General features: G+C 48.9%; 1 protein-coding gene across 1 annotated transcript in view; it reads right to left on the bottom strand.

Annotated features, from left to right (window-relative positions):
• INPP4B (inositol polyphosphate-4-phosphatase type II B) overlaps positions 1–19,613 on the bottom strand; it is a 1,970,577-nt gene that overhangs the window by 1,939,464 nt on the left and 11,500 nt on the right. The window lies entirely within an intron of this gene.

The raw sequence follows: 19,613 nt of genomic DNA, 5'->3' as shown, positions 1-19,613 counted from the left end.
TCAGATGACACAGTGCTTTGTAGTGCTTTGTAGAGCATTTCTGAAGAAATCAAGTGTGATAATGTCATAGGGTACCAGAGAGTGGGATATATAGTAGCGCTGCACAATTCTAATCCTGAAACCATTTTTATTAGCCAAACTTACTTCACAGCTGCACGAACTGTGGGCTGTGAATATCAATCTGCACTGCAATCCCTGAATGGTTACTACTGAGAGTGAGTTTCCGCTACACAGGCCATACCATACGTGCCAAGATTTTATTACATGAGTGAAGCCTCAGTAGGCTCTGATTATGTGCCTACCTGTAGTTTACAAAGTTCCTCCGTGGCGCTAGAACAAGGGGTGTGGGAGGTGCTACGGCACCCTAGAAAACTGACCCCAGAAAACTTGAGTTTAGAATGACAATGAACAATAAAGAGCTCTAAAAATGCATTCGTAGAGTTTTAAATGAGTGCTGTCCAGTATTCCCTATGCCTTTAGAGAGGTGAGATTATTGACCATTACCCAGTGCTTAATTTAAGCTGGTAGTTGCAGGTGGGACATGATTTTTACTCATCAGACTTTGGCACCAAGCTAGAGAGAGAAGAACAGAAAATGTTGAAAGGAGGAGGAAGAGAAAGCCGAAAACACATTTGACAGGGGGAGTAAACAGGGGTGCAAAAGATCCTGCAAGAGTGAAATAAATAGAGAGAGTGTTGGGTGGTGGAAGTAAGAGGAATGAGGTGGAAATAAAACCACACAGCCTTGCTATTCAGCAACCCTGGCAATTGTTAGCATCAGCTGCGGGCTTCTGAGAAAAAATGTGGCCACCAGCACTTATTATTTTACAAATTAAGCACTGAGTCAGTTCCCTCTGCTACGCATTGTTCTAACACCCCTGTAGTTCACAGAGATGTTTATACATGTATGCCTTCAAATAGTTTTCTCACACAAAACTGACACTATTTCCTTCCAAGTGCTATTCCGCATAAAAATGTGTTGTTTTAGCGTGAGTTAACTGTGAAACAAGATTTTCTCGCAACTTTCAAATAGTTAATTGTTATTGAGTATTTTACACTCGAATAAACATAAAAGGGTTGCGGACGTCCAGATTTGAAAGTGAAAATACACTTACAAAAAACTCTTGATAGTAATACTGTAATGTTCAGGACAATTACGGTCAGTCTGCAGGAGAAAAAGTTTGTACTTCACACCCTCCTAATGCATTCATGATAACAAAAAGCACTGTACAAGGTGAAGAGAGCTTGATCAAGGGCCCCTGAGATATGGCACTCCAAGTGAAAGAAGATAGATTGCACTTCAACATCACAGAGCTTCGGAAGATGGTGTTTTTCCAAAGGCAATTATAGCAGGTCTCTGTGGAAAGTTACAGCCGGCTGCAGCACAACTGTAAACACATAGTTTAGTCTGCTGAGGCGGAAGTTATCACACAATTCGAAGTCGTTTTAAGTACCAAAATAAGTTTATTTTAGAACAGTTAAAACATCCTGGTTCCCAAGGAAATGTGCTGAAAGGAATGCTACCACATTAAAGCTCCTGCCTTTTAACATGGCCTTTTCATATTGTCTTCTAATCTTGCTATTGATCTCTTATTTTTCCATGTCTCGTGCAGCTACCGAAAAATTAATAAAATATAAAGAACAAAGAGCTGCCCACAGACGAAAAAGCAATAATTTGCAATATAATATATATCCTACTTTGGGCAGGTTTGTTTATATTTTCACTTACCGATGATCTGATGGTGTGCAGATTTTATTCTTTGTAGATCTATTACAACAAGTATCATAACCAAAGCATGTAGAAACTCTTACACAAAATACTGTATTCAAGCAAACATTTAAAAGAGATTGCAACAAGAAAAATAAACTGTTTATCTCATTCCCAAGCAATCGGGCCAAGGTGGTGTGAAACTGATTCAGAAAGGGCCCCCATTCTCCAGAGTGCATTGGCCTGTACCAGGAGACAGGGGGCACAACAATTTCCTGAGCCCCTTAACCCTAAGCCCCCAGGGTCGTTGAGACATGGCCATGTTTTTTCAATATCGAGACTAAAAACTGTGGGGCATATTACCAACAACTAGCGATAACTATCGCTATGTTGACTTAGCGGCAATATTTTTATCGCCGTGCTGCGGCGATTTTTATCGCTTAGGAACCTTGCTATTATCAAGGTTTATCTCCTAAGCGATAAAAATCGGCCGAAATGCATGAATATCGCTGAAAAGTCAGCGATATTCATGCATTACCGAGCTAATGCTCTTAGCCATGTTATCCACCTACCATTTGAAAACATAGCTAAGAACTGCTCAGGGGCAGGTGTTAGCTTTTGGAGATATTCGCGCTTAGCGCGAATATCTCCAAAAGTTGGTAATAGGAGATAGCGATTTTAGCGACTGTTTCCAGTCTCTAACATCTTGGCACGCCCACTTTGCATGTCACTAGTGATAAATTTTACTGACATGCAAAGCGGGGCCCAAGATGGTCGCTATCTCCTACTAGCTGTCGCTAACTGGTGTTAGCGACAGCTAGGTAATAGGGAGATAATTTTATCTCTGCGTTCTTGGCTTTTAAAGCCAAAAAAGCGGAGATAAACCCCCTTGATAATATGCCCCTGTGTGCTTTAAGGACGCGATGCATAGCTCTAAGGACATTACATAAATTGTTAGAAGTATAAACAAGCGTTCATTGTGCTCAGCCATTTCTCGGTCTTTCTGAGTAATATATAGAAACCCGACTTTTTGCAAATGTCATCTTGCTTACAATTTTGAAATTTAATATGTCCTAAGGTTTTGCTATGAATTTGTGTGTGATACGTTTCCCAAACAATAGGGAATATATGATGCTACACGGATTTGAGCTGGATATGTTAGCACAATAACATAGATAAAGTAAGCAAAATGGATTTGATTAGTTTAGAAAGGTTCAGAATAAGGACATCCTTTTCTGGTAAGTGTATAGGACAGTCCATCTAATAGAGCAATTATAACTTCAAGAAATCAGTTACTTTTACAAGTAATATGCGGAATGAAAGGCACAAATTAAGGTACATCAAGCCAAATTTAATCCAGGAAAAAACCCAACAAATAAGCATGGTAGAAATCGGAACAGCAGGCAATAACAAACACATTTGCCTTGAATGTCGAAATAGCTGTCCCTTTGGGCAGCAGTAAAGACGATAAGGGTCATCAGATGTATAACTAGCTTTCATCATAGCACCAGCAAGCAGGTAATGAATTATTTCATATACAATTGATTCTGAAATATGAATGTAGGGGTTCAGTGACAAGAGTGGGGTCCAAATTTATAGCAACTTGAACAAAGAGCTCAGTTGTCTATTTTAGCAGCCAAAAACCGATGATGAAGTACCAGTGAATCCATACAAATCTGCATGTGATGATTGCGAGACTCACCATTAGTTTAGCAATGGACCAGTCCCTTTCTTCCTTGTGCATGACTAAGATTTTGCGCAGCTGAGAGTGGGTGCATCACTTTAGTGGACTGTCAAAAGTTGACTGTAGACATACTGCACCCTGAATTGAATGAGCATGTGGCCAGTGGAGCAAGCAATTCCTTGAATGTAGTTCATGTCTCCTAAAGGCCAACTTCTAATACGCATGCAGGCAAAGGAAAGACTACCTGGCTGCCACTGCCTAGCAAGTGTGCTTCAGAGTCAAATTCAGCAAATCAGCACAGAAAGCCACTATTAAAGTTCTGGGGCGGGAGTTTGTTCTGGGGCGGGAGTTTGATCTGAGTCGCATCAATCTATCACTTAGTTCAAAAGAACAGAGCCAAGAGCTAGAAAGAAAGGTTCTCAAAAAATCTTGCTTCCGCAGAGAAATCTGTTGCATGCTTTCCCTTGCCTCCTCCGTTCTTATACCAATCTCTCTTATCTTCCATACTTCACACGAGTCTGATCAGAAAGATCACTAAACATTGCTGTGGTCTCTTTGGAAGCAGCTTTCACAGGTCTTGGCACGGCAACTGTAAACGCAATACATGCAGATGTGAGCTGCCAGCGTAGGGTTTGTCAGGTGGCAGCCAAACTGCACGCATGCGAGGACTTCAACATTAAAATTGACCGTTAGGATAGTATCACATCCCACACTTTGAAATGCCATAAAGAAAATTGCTTGGGCAGAATTAGAAAGCTGGTGGAAGGAAAAGTGGGCTGCTCATGTAAGATCATCTATCTTGGATTGAAATGACTGTTTACTCGCCTCCAGGCATATTGGAGATTCGACTGATAGTAAATATACTATTGTCTGCTTCTGGCAAGCAATTGTCTATGCATGAATGCATACTTTTCATAATGACCACTAATTATTGTCTTGGCAGTACAGATTTGTCAGTACTGTGCTTTTGTCTTTTGAATTTTGTTTTCAATAGAATTAAAAGCACTGTAATTTACCAAACTACGTATACAGATTTGGACTGAGAGTAGTCTTTTTCATCGCCTTATCTACTGGGGAACGACTGTTCATGTTTTCCATTTTTTTATGTGAGCAGTGAAATCTAGTAATGACTTTCCAAAGGCAAAAGGCACACCTCCCAGCATGTGCTAAAAAGCAAGGGTATCTGGCATCTGTATTCTGCGATGATCTAAACGGCTTGTCTTTGACAAATAAAGTGAAGAGAAAGGTCTCTCTCTTGTTGAAAGGTGGGGGAAATGTACTGCAATAAACATTTTCCACACTTTTAAACAATCAGATTGTCAAGATGTTATGCAAATTCCAATTATTGCGGATGATAATCAGCTCTCGCAGGACATCTGCCTTTGTGTTTTGGGGCAGTGTAAGTATTACCTCAAACTAGACATTCGTCTACACACAAAAACGCCAGATGCTCTAATTTCATATGCAAATTATAGACCTGTTTAATTCTAGCACATACACATCTAGAAACCTGTGACAACTTTGACAGCCTTTAGGAATAAACCGCACATTTTGAATCGGATTGGGGGCGAGAAGATATCAATTCCTACACTGATTGATCGTAAGAAATGATTAACCGCATATAAACTCCAAATATTTGTCCAATGGTCTACTACTAAGAAGTTATGCTTTTCAAATTATTTCACGAGATCCGTCAATTTGTAATATCCTGAACAAATTTACCTTTACTCAACTTGTGCTCTACAATACTACTGAATGCAAACAAAATTAAACAACACGCATACATTTTTATATGAATGAATAAAAGCATGCTTTGTCAAAATATTAATACCAAACAGAAGGGAAATCTACCTTGATGTTTCATAAACAAAATCATGTTTTAACATGAGATATACAACACAATTCACAATGGGGCTTTGCAGGGGTTGGCCGACCGGCGGGAGGCTCGCCCCCCCGGGGATTTTGGGGCCCCGGGAGGAAGGGTGGGGTGAAGAATTTGAAAGGGGACAGGAAGGGCACGAAGCTGGTTGGGCTGGGCAGTGGGATTTGGTCGCGTTTGGGCTGGTGCCAATAAGAGCGGCCATTTTGGGTCACTGTGCACCATTTCATGGGACAGTGACCCAGCAGCCGGGGGGCAGGTTCATTGTTGTCGGGTATTACGGCCTTGGGCGGTTAGTCGTGGTAGTTTTCGGGTGTTTTAGCGGGTGTTTACGGTAGACTGTGGCGGGAGTAGTGGGGTAGAGTGAGTTGTCGGCGTGTGCGTTGTTCGCGTGGCGGAGCGGAGGAGTTGGAAGCGGCGGTGCGGGCGGCGCGTGAGGAACGGTACCTGGTCTGATGGCGGCGGCGATGGCGGATCCCCGCGTCCGTGATGCGCTCCGCCTCTTGGGAGAAGCCGGCAGGACGGACCTGCTGAGGAGCGACGTGATGGTAAGGCCACCGCGGCGCGCTGCTGATGGCGCCGCGGCGGCGGTGGCGGCTTGTGAGCCGCCGCGTTCGCGGGCGAGGCGGGAGGGGGAGGCGAGGACGAGGGGAGGAGCGGCGCAGGGAGGAGCGGAGCGTGGTGGCGGCCAGCGGGCGGCGGGGTGCCGAAACGGGGAGGGAGAGCGGGTAAGAGGCGCAGCGGCCGGGGGAAGGCCCGCTTAAGTTCGTGGAAGGGGCGGGGGGGACGAGCGAGAGGCCGGCGGGAGGGTCCTCGAGGGGGACGGGCCTGGAGCAGGTTCAGAGGGTTGAGGGGGGGCCCCGAAGTCGGGAAGGAGTGCCAGGTTGGGGGGGGGGCACGGGGGCCAAGTGCAAGGTGTGCTGGAGGGGGGGCATGGGGGGGAGGATGCTGCGAGTGTACCCACAGGCCAGGAGGGGGCGGGGGGAGGAGGGGGGGTGGCGGCTGCAGGGGGCGCTGATGGGCAGGGAGGGATTGGGGGGCAAGGGGGAGGAGTGGGTTTCTCGCCGCTGTTGATTGAGGAATCGGAGGAGGGGGAGGGAGCTGGGGATGGGGCTGAGAGCGAGTTGGACTGGGGGTCGTCGTCTGAGGAGGACATGGTGGGGCCTAGTAGGCTGGGATCGCCGCGGGGAGGGGGGAGGGGTGCGGGCGGGGAGGGGGAGTGGTGGGTGCAGGTGGGGGGCGGGGCGGGGAGATGAGGTGCACAGGAGTTTGGGGGTGGAGGGGGGTTGGGGGAGGGAGAGTCTCGGTGAGTGGGGGCACGGGGAGGGGGGCAGATGGGGTTTACGGGGTGGGGCGCAGGGGTGCGGGGCTTGTGGTGGTGCGGGGGGTGGAGTGTGGGGCGGCATGGGAGGGGCGGGGGGCTGGGAGTGGGGAGAGGGGGGGTGGTGAGGGCGGCCGGCACGGCGGAGAGGGCATTCGGCGGCGTGGGGGAGGGGTGCGCCAGGAGCTTGGGGGGGTGAAGGGGGTGCGCTTTTTTATTGGCAGGAGCAGTTGTCGAGGGGCTCCGGTGAGCAGCTTGCGGCTCCAACCCGCAGAGTTGATGGGCCGGCTCTGCCTAGTACGGGCGGTCGCGCTCCAACGAGGGACCATGTGCGTGCGGACGGCAGATGGCAGGGCCATGGGTCTCCAACGCCCCCCTCCCGATGGGTCGATCCGGCCGCCGGGGGACGGGGAAGGAGCAGCAATTTGGCAGGTTACACTACTTACCAAACGGAGGACAGGAGAAGAGGGAATGTGGATTTAGGGACACTGATGATGGAGTGCAGGGACAAGGCAGGTCTGAGTAGGGTACACGCGGGTGGGGTATTGGTGGCAGGGGTTGGCGAGATTGAGTCAGAGGAGGAGGGGGAGCTTCGGGAGGGGGAGGGGGGGAAGTGAGTAATGTTGTTGGCAGTGTTTTACAGGTACGCCCCCGGCAGACGGTGCCGCGAGTGACGGCCCCCCCAGTGGATCTGGTTTGGCGGCGGGATCCGGTGCGGACGCCAGCCTTGACACCAGGTAAGGCCAATGCAGGGTCGGGGAGTGGCTTGGGCAGGCCTCATGGAGGCCAGGCGGGAGGTGGAGATGGCGGTTGCCAGGTGTCAGTGGGGACGGATGCTGAGGGTGGGGATCGGGTGAGGTTGGTGAAGGATAGGTACGTGATGGATGCCGGGGTGTGTACGGAGGTGGCGGGTGATGCGACGTCGGGGTGCGCAGGTGCGGGAGTGGTGGCGATTCCCGGGGGTCGGCGGGTGCGGCGGTGTCGGCAAGCGCGGGGACGGGCGAGGCGGCGACGTCCGGCGGGGTGGCGGCGTCCGGCGTCGGAGCGAAGGAGAGCTGTGAGGTGCCGGTCAGGAAGCTGCCGTACATGGGGGTGGCGAAGTCCTTGGGGGCGCATTTGTCGTTGGCCACCAGGGAGAAGATATGGAAAGGGGAGTATGTGGAGATTTTGAAGTTGCTCCACAGGGAGTTGATGGCCAAAGAGGGGTCGAAGGAGGAAGAGCAGGAGTTAGCCAGGCGGCCTAAGGTGCCGGTTACCATTGAGAATTGGTTGGCGGCTTTCCTGATCTATGCCAGTGTGTACTGCGAAAAGTACCCCGACAGGGCGGTCGCACTGTTCAAGTACATGGACGTTGTGCGGCGGGCGCAGGTGACGTACGGGGGTAATGCGTGGTCGCATTACGACAAGGAGTTTCGGGCACGCATGGCATCGGATCCGGAGGCAAAGTGGGGAGAGTTGGGCGCGGACTTATACCAACAGATGATGAGCGGGGCGAAATTTGGCCGCACCATCTACACGGCAAGTGGGCTGCTGCTGGCGCCCCCCCCTTTTCGGCCCGCCCCACCCGTGGCGGGGTGGGGGCGGGGGGAGCCGGTAGCACTGCCGGCGTTGGGGCCTGCTGGGATTTCAACAGAGGCTCTTGTCTCAGGCAGGTGTGCCGTTTTAGGCACGAATGCTCCGCGTGCGGGAGACGCCACCCGGAGGCATGTTGTTGTGGATTAGGGGAGGCCTCGCACAGGGGCAGCACCCGGCCTACGTGCCCGGTAGAGGAAGGGGGGGGCGGAAGGGGGGGAGGGGGGAGTACCCTGGGGAAAGGCTCGTACTCCGGTTAGGCTGGACCGACTGGAACCTCTTTTGGAGGCGTACCCGCGGGCAGACGATGCGGCCGTGCTGCGTCGGGGTTTCAGGGAGGGTTTCCGGTTGGGCTACGAGGGTCCGCGGATTGCTCGTTGGGCAGAGAACCTGAAGTCCGTGAACGCGCACAAGGGTATCGTCCGGGAGAAGCTTTTCAAGGAGGTGAAGGAAGGGAGGATGGTGGGGCCTTTTGAGGAGGCGCCATTGCTGGATTTGATCATTTCGCCAATTGGGGTGGTCCCAAAAAAGGAACCAGGTCACTTCCGGCTGATTCAGCATCTCTCATGGCCGGAGGGCGCGTCGGTGAACGACTTTATTTCAACGGAGTTGGCATCGGTGTCATACTCGTCCGTGGACGTCGCGAGGAGGTTGGTGACGACGGCGGGGCGGGGGGCGCTCATGGCAAAATGCGATGTTAAATCGGCGTTCCAGTTGTTGCCGGTACACCCGGCGGATCATCAGTTGCTGGGGATCCAGTTTGACGGTCTCATATTTGTCGATAGGGCGCTGCCCCTGGGGTGCTCCGTTCCGTGTGCCTTGTTTGAAAGATTCAGCTCCTTCTTGCAGTGGGTTTTTTCCTGGCGCACAGGCTCTGAGGCGATAACGCATTACCTGGACGACTTCTTCCTGGTGGGTCGGCCCGGTTCGACGGACTGCCAGAAACGACTGGACAGTTTTACCGACCTGATGGGGTACCTAGGGGTGCCTTTGGTGCCAGAGAAGACGCAAGGTCCCAGCACAGTGCTGTCGTTCCTCGGGATAGAGCTCGACTCAGCGGCCATGGAAGCACGCCTGCCGGAGGAAAAACAGGTGGTGATGATGGATTTGGTGACGGGCATGTTGGCCAGGCGAAAGGTGACGGTGCGGGAGGTGCAGGTGTTGCTGGTACATTTGAACTTCGCGTGCCGAGTGGTGCGAGCGGGGCGGACGTTTTGTCGGCGGTTGGGTTTGGCCTTGTCCGGGTTGATGCTGCCCCATCATCATGTGCGCCTATCGGCGGGCTCGTGGGAGGACCTGAGAATGTGGCTGGCATTTCTGGGGCGTTTCAATGGAGTGCCCATGGCGCCCCCGGAAGACTGGGAGTGGGATGTGACGATGTCATCGGCCGCGGCGGGAGTCGGAGGTTTTGGCCTCTACTGGGCAGGCAGGTGGTGTGCGGAGACATGGCCGGAGCAGTGGCAGGCGGGGGGTAGGAGCATTGCTTTCCTGGAGTTGTTCCCGTTGGTGGTGGCTGTGACAGTGTGGGCGCAAGAGTTGGCACACAAGCGTGTTTTGTTCAGGGTGGACAATATGTCCGTGGTGCAGGTGGTGAATCGGCAGTCTGCTAGGGAGCCCCAAGTGCTGAAGTTGATGCGCGTCTTCGTATTGAGGTGTTTGGAGCATGATATTTTGTTCCAGGCTCAACATGTGCCGGGAGTGGATAATGACATTGCTGATGCTTTGTCTCGTTCCCAGTGGCGGAGGTTCTATGGGCTAGCCACGGAGGCAGCGGCGGTCAAGACACGGGTGCCGGAGGAGCTGTGGTTGGTGGGAGAGCGCGGGTCATTCAGTTGGTGAGGTCGTCCCTGGCGGCGCCACGTGGTGGAGTTATGAGCAGGCTTGGATGGAGTTTCTACGTGGCGGAGCGGTAAGGCAGCGCGGCAAGTGGCGTCGTGAGGAACAGGTGGTGCAGTTCATGCTAGGGTTAATGGACAGAGGTCTGACAAGAGTGACGATAGCGGGAAAATTGGCAGGGGTGGCTCTCATGGGCAAGCTCTGGTGGGGTTATGCACCTTCGGCGGGAGAATTGGGGGGGGCGTCTTTTGGAGGGTTGGGAGAGGGAGAAAGGTGCTCGGGCGCGGCGGAGACGGCCCATTACGGAGGCGATGTTGGAGGGTTTGGTAGGCCGCTTGCCGGTGGTGTGCAGGGACCAGGCGGAGACGGTGTTGTTTTCCACGTTGATGTCATGGATGTTCTTTGGAGCTTTCCGGGTGTCGGAGTTGGTGGGTTTGAAAGGACGGCCGGGTTTGACCTGGGAGGAGGTGGAGTTGCGCGGCCGGGAGGTTGCGGTGCGGCTTCGCCGGTCCAAGACTGATCAGCGTGGGGAGGGTACGTGGGTTCTCTTGGGTCCAGGGGGATAACGGAGGCGGTGTGTCCGGCAGAATGGGGGAGAAGACTTGCGGCCGGTCGGGTGCAGGACGGGACGGAGGTTTTTGGCAGGAGAGATGGGGGTCGGGTGACAGCTGCGCAGTTGCTGTGGGTCCTGCGGCACGCCCTACGGGATATGGGTGAGGACCCGAAGGAATTCGGGACACATTCGTTTCGCATCGGGGCGGCGACGGAGGCGGCGCGGAAGGGTTGGGGGAAGGAGGAGATTAAGAAGCTGGGGCGCTGGAAATCAGACTGCTATAAGACATACGTCAGGCTGCGGGGGGTAGTGTTGGAATAGACTTACAGTTGGTGCGCGCTGCTCACATATGTGTCTTTACAGGTGCGGTGGCGGGGCCTGCTGCAGCAGCGATGAGCATATACGTGGTGGGCCATTCCTTTGTAAAGAGAGCGGAGAGGGCCGAATGGGAGAAATGCAGGAATCTCAATTTGGAATTGGACGAGCAGTTGTTTAGGTGTCATTGGAGGAGTAAAGGGGGCATGCGTTGGCACGAGTTGGTGCCGGTTTTGAATAATGTTGTGCGGGGGGGGGTCTGTCCGGATGTGGTAGTCATCCACTTGGGTGAGAATGATTTAGTGCAGTGCAAGGGGCTGGCACTGGTGAAACAAATGAAGAGGGATTTGCTGGAGATCAGGAGGCAGTGGGCGGGATGTTATGTCATTTGGTCGGAATTCATACCCAGGAGATGTTGGAGGGGGGCGGAGAGACCTGGGGCAATTGACAAGACTCGGAGAACAATTAACAGGGAGATGCGGGCCTTTTGTGAGAAGGAGGGAGTGGGCAGGATGGAGCACCCGGAGCTGAGATATGGGGCGGTCTACTTTTTTATGGAAGATGGAGTGCATTTATCGAGATATGGGATGGAGCTCTATATTGTACAGCTGAAAGAGGCAGTAGACCGGGCAGTTGGGGTGCACAGGTATCCAAAGGAGCAGGGGTCCTAGGGGGGGGGGGGGTCGAAAGCCGTATGGGGGCTTTCGAGTGGCGCTTTTTCCTAGTTAAACGGGGGAGGTAGGATAGGAGGAATGAGTTTTCCTGGCAGAGGGGGAGGGAGTGTACATATGGCAGGGGTTGAAACAGTTGAGGCAGGCGTTTGGGTATTTGGTACTAATGTTTATGTTGTTGGCGGGGAACTGTTTAGGGGTGGGGGTGAGGGGTTTTGGCAGGTATACATATAGTTCGTTAGGCCTAGTTTTGTACGGCAAAGGCCAAGGATGTGGTATATTGTCAGGATGCACCTGTTTCTCAATAAAGCGGCCTTTATCACACCTTACATCTGTCTCCGGTCGGTTCTTCCCCTCCCCGTCTCCCGATGGGCCCCAATGGGGCTTTGCGGGGGGTGGCCGACCGGCGGGAGGCTCGCCCCCCCGGGGATTTTGGGGCCCCGGGAGGAAGGGTGGGGGGAAGAATTTGAAAGGGGACAGGAAGGGCACGAAGCTGGTTGGGCTGGGCAGTGGGATTTGGTCGCGTTTGGGCTGGTGCCAATAAGAGCGGCCATTTTGGGTCACTGTGCACCATTTCATGGGACAGTGACCCAGCAGCCGGGGGGCAGGTTAATTGTTGTCCCACCCACCCTCCCTGTGGTTTCTTGGTCTAGGGGGTGTGGCGGGGGGGTTTTCCCTGGGTCACGATGGTACGGGAGGGGTCAAAAGGAGTTTTGTTGGAGGCAGGTGCGTTCTAAAGTAGGGTTGCCTGGTTGTGTTGTCGCTGGGAGCAGGTGCTGGAAAGTTATGTTGGGTGGCGCTTTTTCCTAGTTAAACGGGGGAGGTAGGATAGGAGGAATGAGTTTTCCTGGCAGAGGGGAAGGGAGTGTACATATGGCAGGGGTTGAAACAGTTGAGGCAGGCGTTTGGGTATTTGGTACTAATGTTTATGTTGTTGGCGGGGAACTGTTTAGGGGTGGGGGTGAGGGGTTTTGGCAGGTATACGTATAGTTAGTTAGGCCTAGTTTTGTACGGCAAAGGCCAAGGATGTGGTATATTGTCAGGATGCACCTGTTTCTCAATAAAGCGGCCTTTATCACACCTTACATCTGTCTCCGGTCGGTTCTTCCCCTCCCCGTCTCCCGATGGGCCCCAATGCATTGCCAACAATTAAATACAATTTGCTTTTAATGGACGGAAACAACAAACCTTCTCTGAATGAAAAAACAAATTAGACAGCGCATATGTTGCTAATAATTTCAAAATGTGAATGCAGAAATTGGTTTTCGGCAGGATCCAGCCTCATCATCCTTTCATGTGGAGGATATTTGGGTTTGAAAAGGATCTGGTGGCTTCTTGTTGATACGAGTTAAAATTCACAATGATTTGTCTAATCTTTTCCAATATATTGAGCTTTTCTCCCACTATACAAAATATTGAAGTTTCCAAAACTTAGGTTCGAAGGCCAGCACTGAAAGACGCCATAGGATTAGCAACAAGGATTATGTTTTGACTCTGCTTTTAAAATACGACATATGTTCCCTAAACTTAGTCGCCTTGGAACAGTAGAAGGCCAGGAAATCATGAGCGGGGTTTAACAGAGAAGAGGAGTACTAAGATATTTTTAAATTAATTACATTCTTACCTTTAAGGTACAGTCTTACCTTTAAGAACATTATAATTGCAGATCACATCAGACCATCATTTAGAGCTCTTGCCACTCGTTTTCTTCTATTGGGATTTAGATCCATCCTATATTAATATCAAATCATTAAATGCCCTGAGTACTTACCAGCAATCTTCATTCCTCTTAATCCTACTTGTCCTTGACACAGCCATAACAAAAATGAGGTAGTAACCAATCATAGACGGATAACAAAACAGGAAACACTATCTGACCCCACCTACCCTCGTGCTAAGGGCTATAATAGCCTAGCACAACCAGAGCACACCCTGAAATACCAAGCAACAAAGGCCTGACATCAAAGTATGACAGGATAGTGGACGAGTAGGACTAAGAGTAATGAAGATTACCATTAAGCAATCAGGGCATCACCTCTATGTCCCTTATCCTCGTCACAGTCATAACAAAAATGAGGTATACCAAAGTATCACACCAAGAAGGCCTTTTCAATACCGACCTCGGAAATAAAACACACCACCCCTTTGAATTTTAAAGATATATCTGAGCAGAAACATCACATCAGTAGGAGGTTCCACAGCTAGTAACACACCACTCCCAAAGTTCATGCAGCTGGACGGTGCACAATTTGAACAAAAAAAAAGTTAAATAAATGTGTGTTCAGAAGCCCAAGTCCCAGCCCGACAGTTTTCATCCATCCTTTAATGTGGCCCACGAGGCAGATACAACAATAGTGGACCTCACTTGAACATTGGAAGGACAAGGCAAGTCAGAGGCCTGATATGCCAAAGAGATTGTGTGCTTAATCCAACGACTCAGTATCAACTTAGATGCTGCATTACCGCAGCCTGCAAGACCAAAAGTCACAGAGAGTCAGATTACCAAAAAATAGCAGATCTTTCAACATACACAGACAATGCACTTAACATCCAGAGTGTGCAACACCTGTTCCTCAATCGAAGAATGAGAAGGACAGAGAGAAGGCAACATCAGTACCTGAGAAGTATGCAACTTAGAAGGAATCTTTAGAAGAAAGCCATCATCCAGTCTTAACACAACAGCATCATTCCATAAATCCCAAATAAGGAGGAGAGCACCTCAAGGCAGAAAAATCCTTCAACTGCCTGGCAGAAGTGATAGCCATCAGGAAGGCTACCTTAAAGGAAATGAACTGGCCCTGGTTTCCCCCTTTGACCGTCACCTACTCAGCCGGGCATTGGGCATTGTTCTGCCTCATCTCCCCACTTTTACTCCTCCCTCCCCTCCCTCCTATGAATTTTTGAAACATTGTTTATGTGTACTGTACCTTACTATGCTCTTGTATCTGATGTAACTTGTAACGCAACAATCCTAAATGCAAAGCGCTCTGATACCCTCTTGGGTCAATTTTGAGCTTTATAAAACTTTACAAATAAATAAATAAATAAAATAACTTCAGATCAATAGACACCAAAGGCTCAAAAGGAGAGGACTGAAGTGCATAAAGAACCAGAGAACGATTCCATGATGGAACAGAAGATCTGACAGCAGGCGAATAGAGAGTGAAACTATTAAATAACCATGTAACCAAAGGACATGCATACGAGGAAAACAAAACGTCCAAACCGCTAATGCTAGAGGAATCAATGGGTGCGTACTGGGAGACCACAGAGGAGATGGACTCGGTGGCAGGATCCAAAGAGGACACCAGACAAACTCCTCAACAACAGGAACCAAGACTTCCATGGCAATACAGCAAGATCACCACCACTTTTGCCATATCTCGCTGGACATTCAGCAGAAATGTTTCAAGGGAGGAAGTGCATACATCACCACTGGATGCCATGGGATTGACAAGGCAACCACTCCCCAGGGCCCCACCTCTAGACTCATGGAACAGAAGGTGGTAGCAGTGTCTGACCTGGTAACAAACAAATCCATCTCTGGGCCACTGAACCTTCTGCAGAGCAGGCAAAACACCCTGGAGGACCGGTAAAGTTCCTGCAATGATGGAAACTGGCGGCTCAGAGCATCCATAACCACATTGTATATGCCCCTGATGTGCTGAGCAGAGATGTATGAGAGATGTTCTGCCAAACTAGCCACAGCACAAGCCACATAGTTCAATGACTGGCTGCGTGTTCTGCCCTCTTTGTAGACATATGCCAGAGTCACTCTATTGTTTGAGCGAACCACTACATTGCAACCTGACAGGTGAGGCCTGAAAAAACTGGAGGGCCCTCTACACCACAGACAGTTCCTTCCAGTTGGACGACCTCATAGATTCGGAACTGATCTACTGGGCTTAAACTGGCCACTGGTCCTATGTAGCGCCCAACTCAGCGCACTGGTGTCCATAGTCACAACAGTTGGAGGAGATAGATGCATCTACACTTTCTTAGTGAGATTTGATGAGTCCAGCTACCAACGAAGGCTGTGAACAATGTCCAGGGACACTGGTATCTTGACCTTCATATCCACAGCAATGGTCACAAGTGCAACCTGGCAGAAGGTACTGTGAAGACGGTAGCTGCCATGTGACCTTGCACCACCATCCATTAAAGCAGGCTGGCAGATGCCAGAGCCAACAGATATATTAAGAGGGATTGCAAATGCCGGATCCTGGACTGTGGGTGGCAGGAACACTTTGCCCAGAGCGAATTCGAACTCGGCCCCTATGAAAGTACTCCTGGTTGAGGGTTGAAGATTGCTATTCGCAACATTCAGATCAAGTCCACATCGCGTAGCATCACCTGCTTGCGAGGGGCCTGGAGCAGCTGGTCGTCCAGGTAAGGAAACAAAAAGATGGCTTGAAGAGGAACGTGAGCAAGCAGGGGCGCCACCATCTTAGTGAAAACCGTGGGTGAAGATCTCAGGCTGAATGGAAGTACATGTTACTGCCAATGGTAACCCATCAGAGAGAATCTCCGAAACTGCTATGCCATTGGCACATGGAGATATGCATCCATGAGATCCAGTGTAGCCATCACAAAGCCTCCGTGAATCAGAGGAATGATTTGTTGAAGGGTCTCCATCTTAACCACTTGGCTGCTAAGGTACATCCCCCTCTTCCCATTGACTTTCCATTGAAATCAATGGAAACTCCATGACGAGTTACCCTTGTCATTAGCACTGAAGGGGTTAAACAAGATCTTCTGCACATATCTGTTGAGGATCTTGAGGTTGATCATGATCCTGAAACTCTCCGATACCTGCAGAACCAGAAACACAATTGAATACATGCCTTGAAACCTCTCTGACTTCGGAACTGGAACAATAGCTTTCTTCAGGAGAAGCAACAGGATTGCTTTCAACAAAGACATTCGTCTGAGAGGATCCTTTGGAAGAGGCATCTGAATAATCCCTGGTGATGAGGGCAATGATGCAAATTCAATTTGGTAACCTCTGTCCAGAATACTCAGCACCCACTTGTCTGAAGTCATGCAACACCAGTTCTTCAGGAAATGGTGAAGCCTCCCTCCAACCTTTGGTACCATGCCAACTGGATCCACTGGGGCAGGAACACTGATTAAGATTCCCCGAATCCTGAATTGCCTTTTTCTGGAACTTGCCTTGAAAACCTTTCTCCTGGAATTTCTGACCTTTGGATGCACTTCACTGCTTATGGCAGGAAGGTTGACGAAAAGGACTTCACTGAGAAAAAAAGGACTGTCTATTCTGCTGATGTTTTCTAATGGAAAAAGAATGTCTCTGCTCTTCAAAACCTTATGCAGCTTATCCCCCAGGTCATTTTCCAGTAAACGTCAACTTCAATGCCATAGACGTCTTAATCAAAGACAATGTCTGAAAGAAATTCAGTCTGCTTGTCCATTGACGCCAACACATCTGGACAATGCTTATCCTCCTGCATTGTGGTGAATAAAGTTTTGATGTCGGATAGCAGCGATTTTGCCCCATTAGTTCCATATGAACCAGAGTGAATGGACAGATGAGAGCCAGCATAGGCCTTCTTCAAAGACATATCAATGTTCTTGTCTGCCCCATCTTTAAGGATATCTGTCATGGAGGAGCACCCTCCCAAACTGGCCACAATAAAGTGCCCATGGACCGTCTCGGGGAGTGTAGCCCCCACATCTTTTAATGGATAGAGTTTTCACATGAAACAGGGCACAGAAATGCGTTCTGGATCCTTCCACTCACTCAATAGAATATCGATCACGAAATGATGAATGGGCAAGTGATTTAGTCAACAGATTCCGAAATTGCAGCACCACAATGTCCTTCGACGTGCTGGCCTCCTCCTCATCAGGGAACCCCATCTCACTCACATGGGCATGGAGGCCAGGTAACTTGTCCCTCAACACATAGTTCCCCATATGTTCCATAGAGGCCATAAAAGATTCATCCGAAGACTCAGAACTGGAAATGTCTGAATACAGCTCTTGGCCCCTACAGATGGAGCCCCTGATTTGGTCTTCTTCAGGGTAGACAAACTCTCCAAAATTAAATTCCTCAGCTTTTTATCCTCACCCCCTCTCTTCTTCTTAGTGGGAGGCTTTGGCCCAGAACTGCCCACTTACGAAGAAGAAGACATTTTTATAACAGTGCCGTCTCTTGCCTGCATGTTTTCCTATAATCACAGTGCAAATGGCAGAGCTCTGCCCAACATCGAGAACTAACAAAAATGACAACCTTCACCACCAAAGACACAATATAAATAGATTTCTGTCAGAACTGCTTACAACCAGTCTCACGGAAGCAGCCCATAGAACATTAAACAAGAAACGTGCATGATTGACAGCCTTGTACAAAAAACTGCATCAATCGCAGTGCTGTAAGTTTGGAATGTGGAAGACCAAAGACATAGTGATGCACATGCGCATCATCTCCCTAGCTGTCTCACTCAGTCAAGGGTCCTGCTCTCTGCCAACGTGGAGCCGGACTCAATTAACCCCCAAATACTGCTGCCAAAGATAAATATGCAAGACCTCGGTGGCCCAAACAAAATATATACGCTGCTCTGACCTCCGCTGCATGAACTTGGCAACTGACCCAAAGTGCAGCCTCTGAACCTCCCAGCACAGGAGCTGGGCGGCCACCTGGAAGTCAAGGGGCAAGTGTGACCGAATAACGGTAATGAACCAGACCTGCAGAATCACTGATAGGCAGCCCGGTTGCTTTTTGTTATTTATAACTGATAAAAATACAAAGTGGCATCCAAGCACTCAAATCCTAGTGTGGGGGCCACCTTATGGTTACCCTGATTTCACTACATGGGAGTGGACACTATGCACTGAACAGTACCTGGCTGCCGAGATACACCATATTAACCTTGGCGGCCCAGAGTTCCATGCTACATGCTTCACCTGAAGTAGCAAGTAAGTAAAGAAGGCCATTAATGTGTCTCTGAACCTGTAGCTTCCACGTAGGCCATAGGTGCCCATCAAAACCCTGCAGAGGTAGCAACACTATGGCATTAAGATGAAGAGGAAAGATTGCCCCCATCATCCTGTCGCAGACATAAAACAAAACAGGGTGTGATAAGGTTGTGCTAGACTATTATAGCCCTTAGCAAGGGGGTGGGTGGGGTCAGTAAGCATTTCCTGCATTGTTTCCTGTCTGTGATTGGATACTGCCACGTTTTTGTTATGACTATTGTTTTGCTAAAAAAATGTTTACAAAATAATTATTATGTATGATTTGATTTTCTTTAAACATTTATTTTTTTAATTAAATGTAGACATTTTTTATTAAAGTTCTATATTTCATTACTGGATTTGTTTATTTACTTTATTCAAGCAATGGAGATATTAGTATTTGTGTGTTTATTGAATATTTCTTTATTTTATAATATATTAAAATCTTTTAAACGTTTGAACATTTTCATTGGATCAAATGTATTGTTTAGTTAATATTTCAGATGTATAAAATGATTCATAATTTTATTTAATTCTGTAATGTACAGAAGAGATTATTTCAATGTTATTTATAATTATACATTAATTTTGTTAATGTATTTCTGTGGAATTAAATACGTTTTATATATAAAATATCTGGTGAATTATGTTGTCACTCATGTTGCTTACATTGGAATGAGAATAGTAAATCTAACCCTTTCATTGTCCAGCACCTTCTGTAATGTAGTTTAGATGGGAATTCGAATAGTAAATCTAACCCCTTAAATGTTCAGCACTTCTACCAACATTGGAGTTGGAATATTGAATATAACCACTTTAATATACAATACAGTCGGACGTATCTTATAATGGAGTGGGAATAGTAAAATGAAACCTTCAATGTCCGACACCTTCCTCAGTGTAGCTTAGATTGGAGTGAGAATAGTAAATGTTCAACGTCTTACCCAATGTAGTGTAAATTAGGAGAGGAATATAAATAAAGATTAGTTAATAGGTATACATCTTATTGGGTGATGTGAACTGCTTTACAAAACATATATACACCTTGATTTTTAACATTAATATTTTTACATATTTAGCAATGTTTTACACACAGA

The sequence above is a fragment of the Lissotriton helveticus genome, chromosome 2_1 (genome assembly GCF_964261635.1).
Source record: "Lissotriton helveticus chromosome 2_1, aLisHel1.1, whole genome shotgun sequence".
Classification (NCBI taxonomy): domain Eukaryota; kingdom Metazoa; phylum Chordata; class Amphibia; order Caudata; family Salamandridae; genus Lissotriton; species Lissotriton helveticus.
This window is presented reverse-complemented; position numbering and strand designations above follow the sequence as displayed.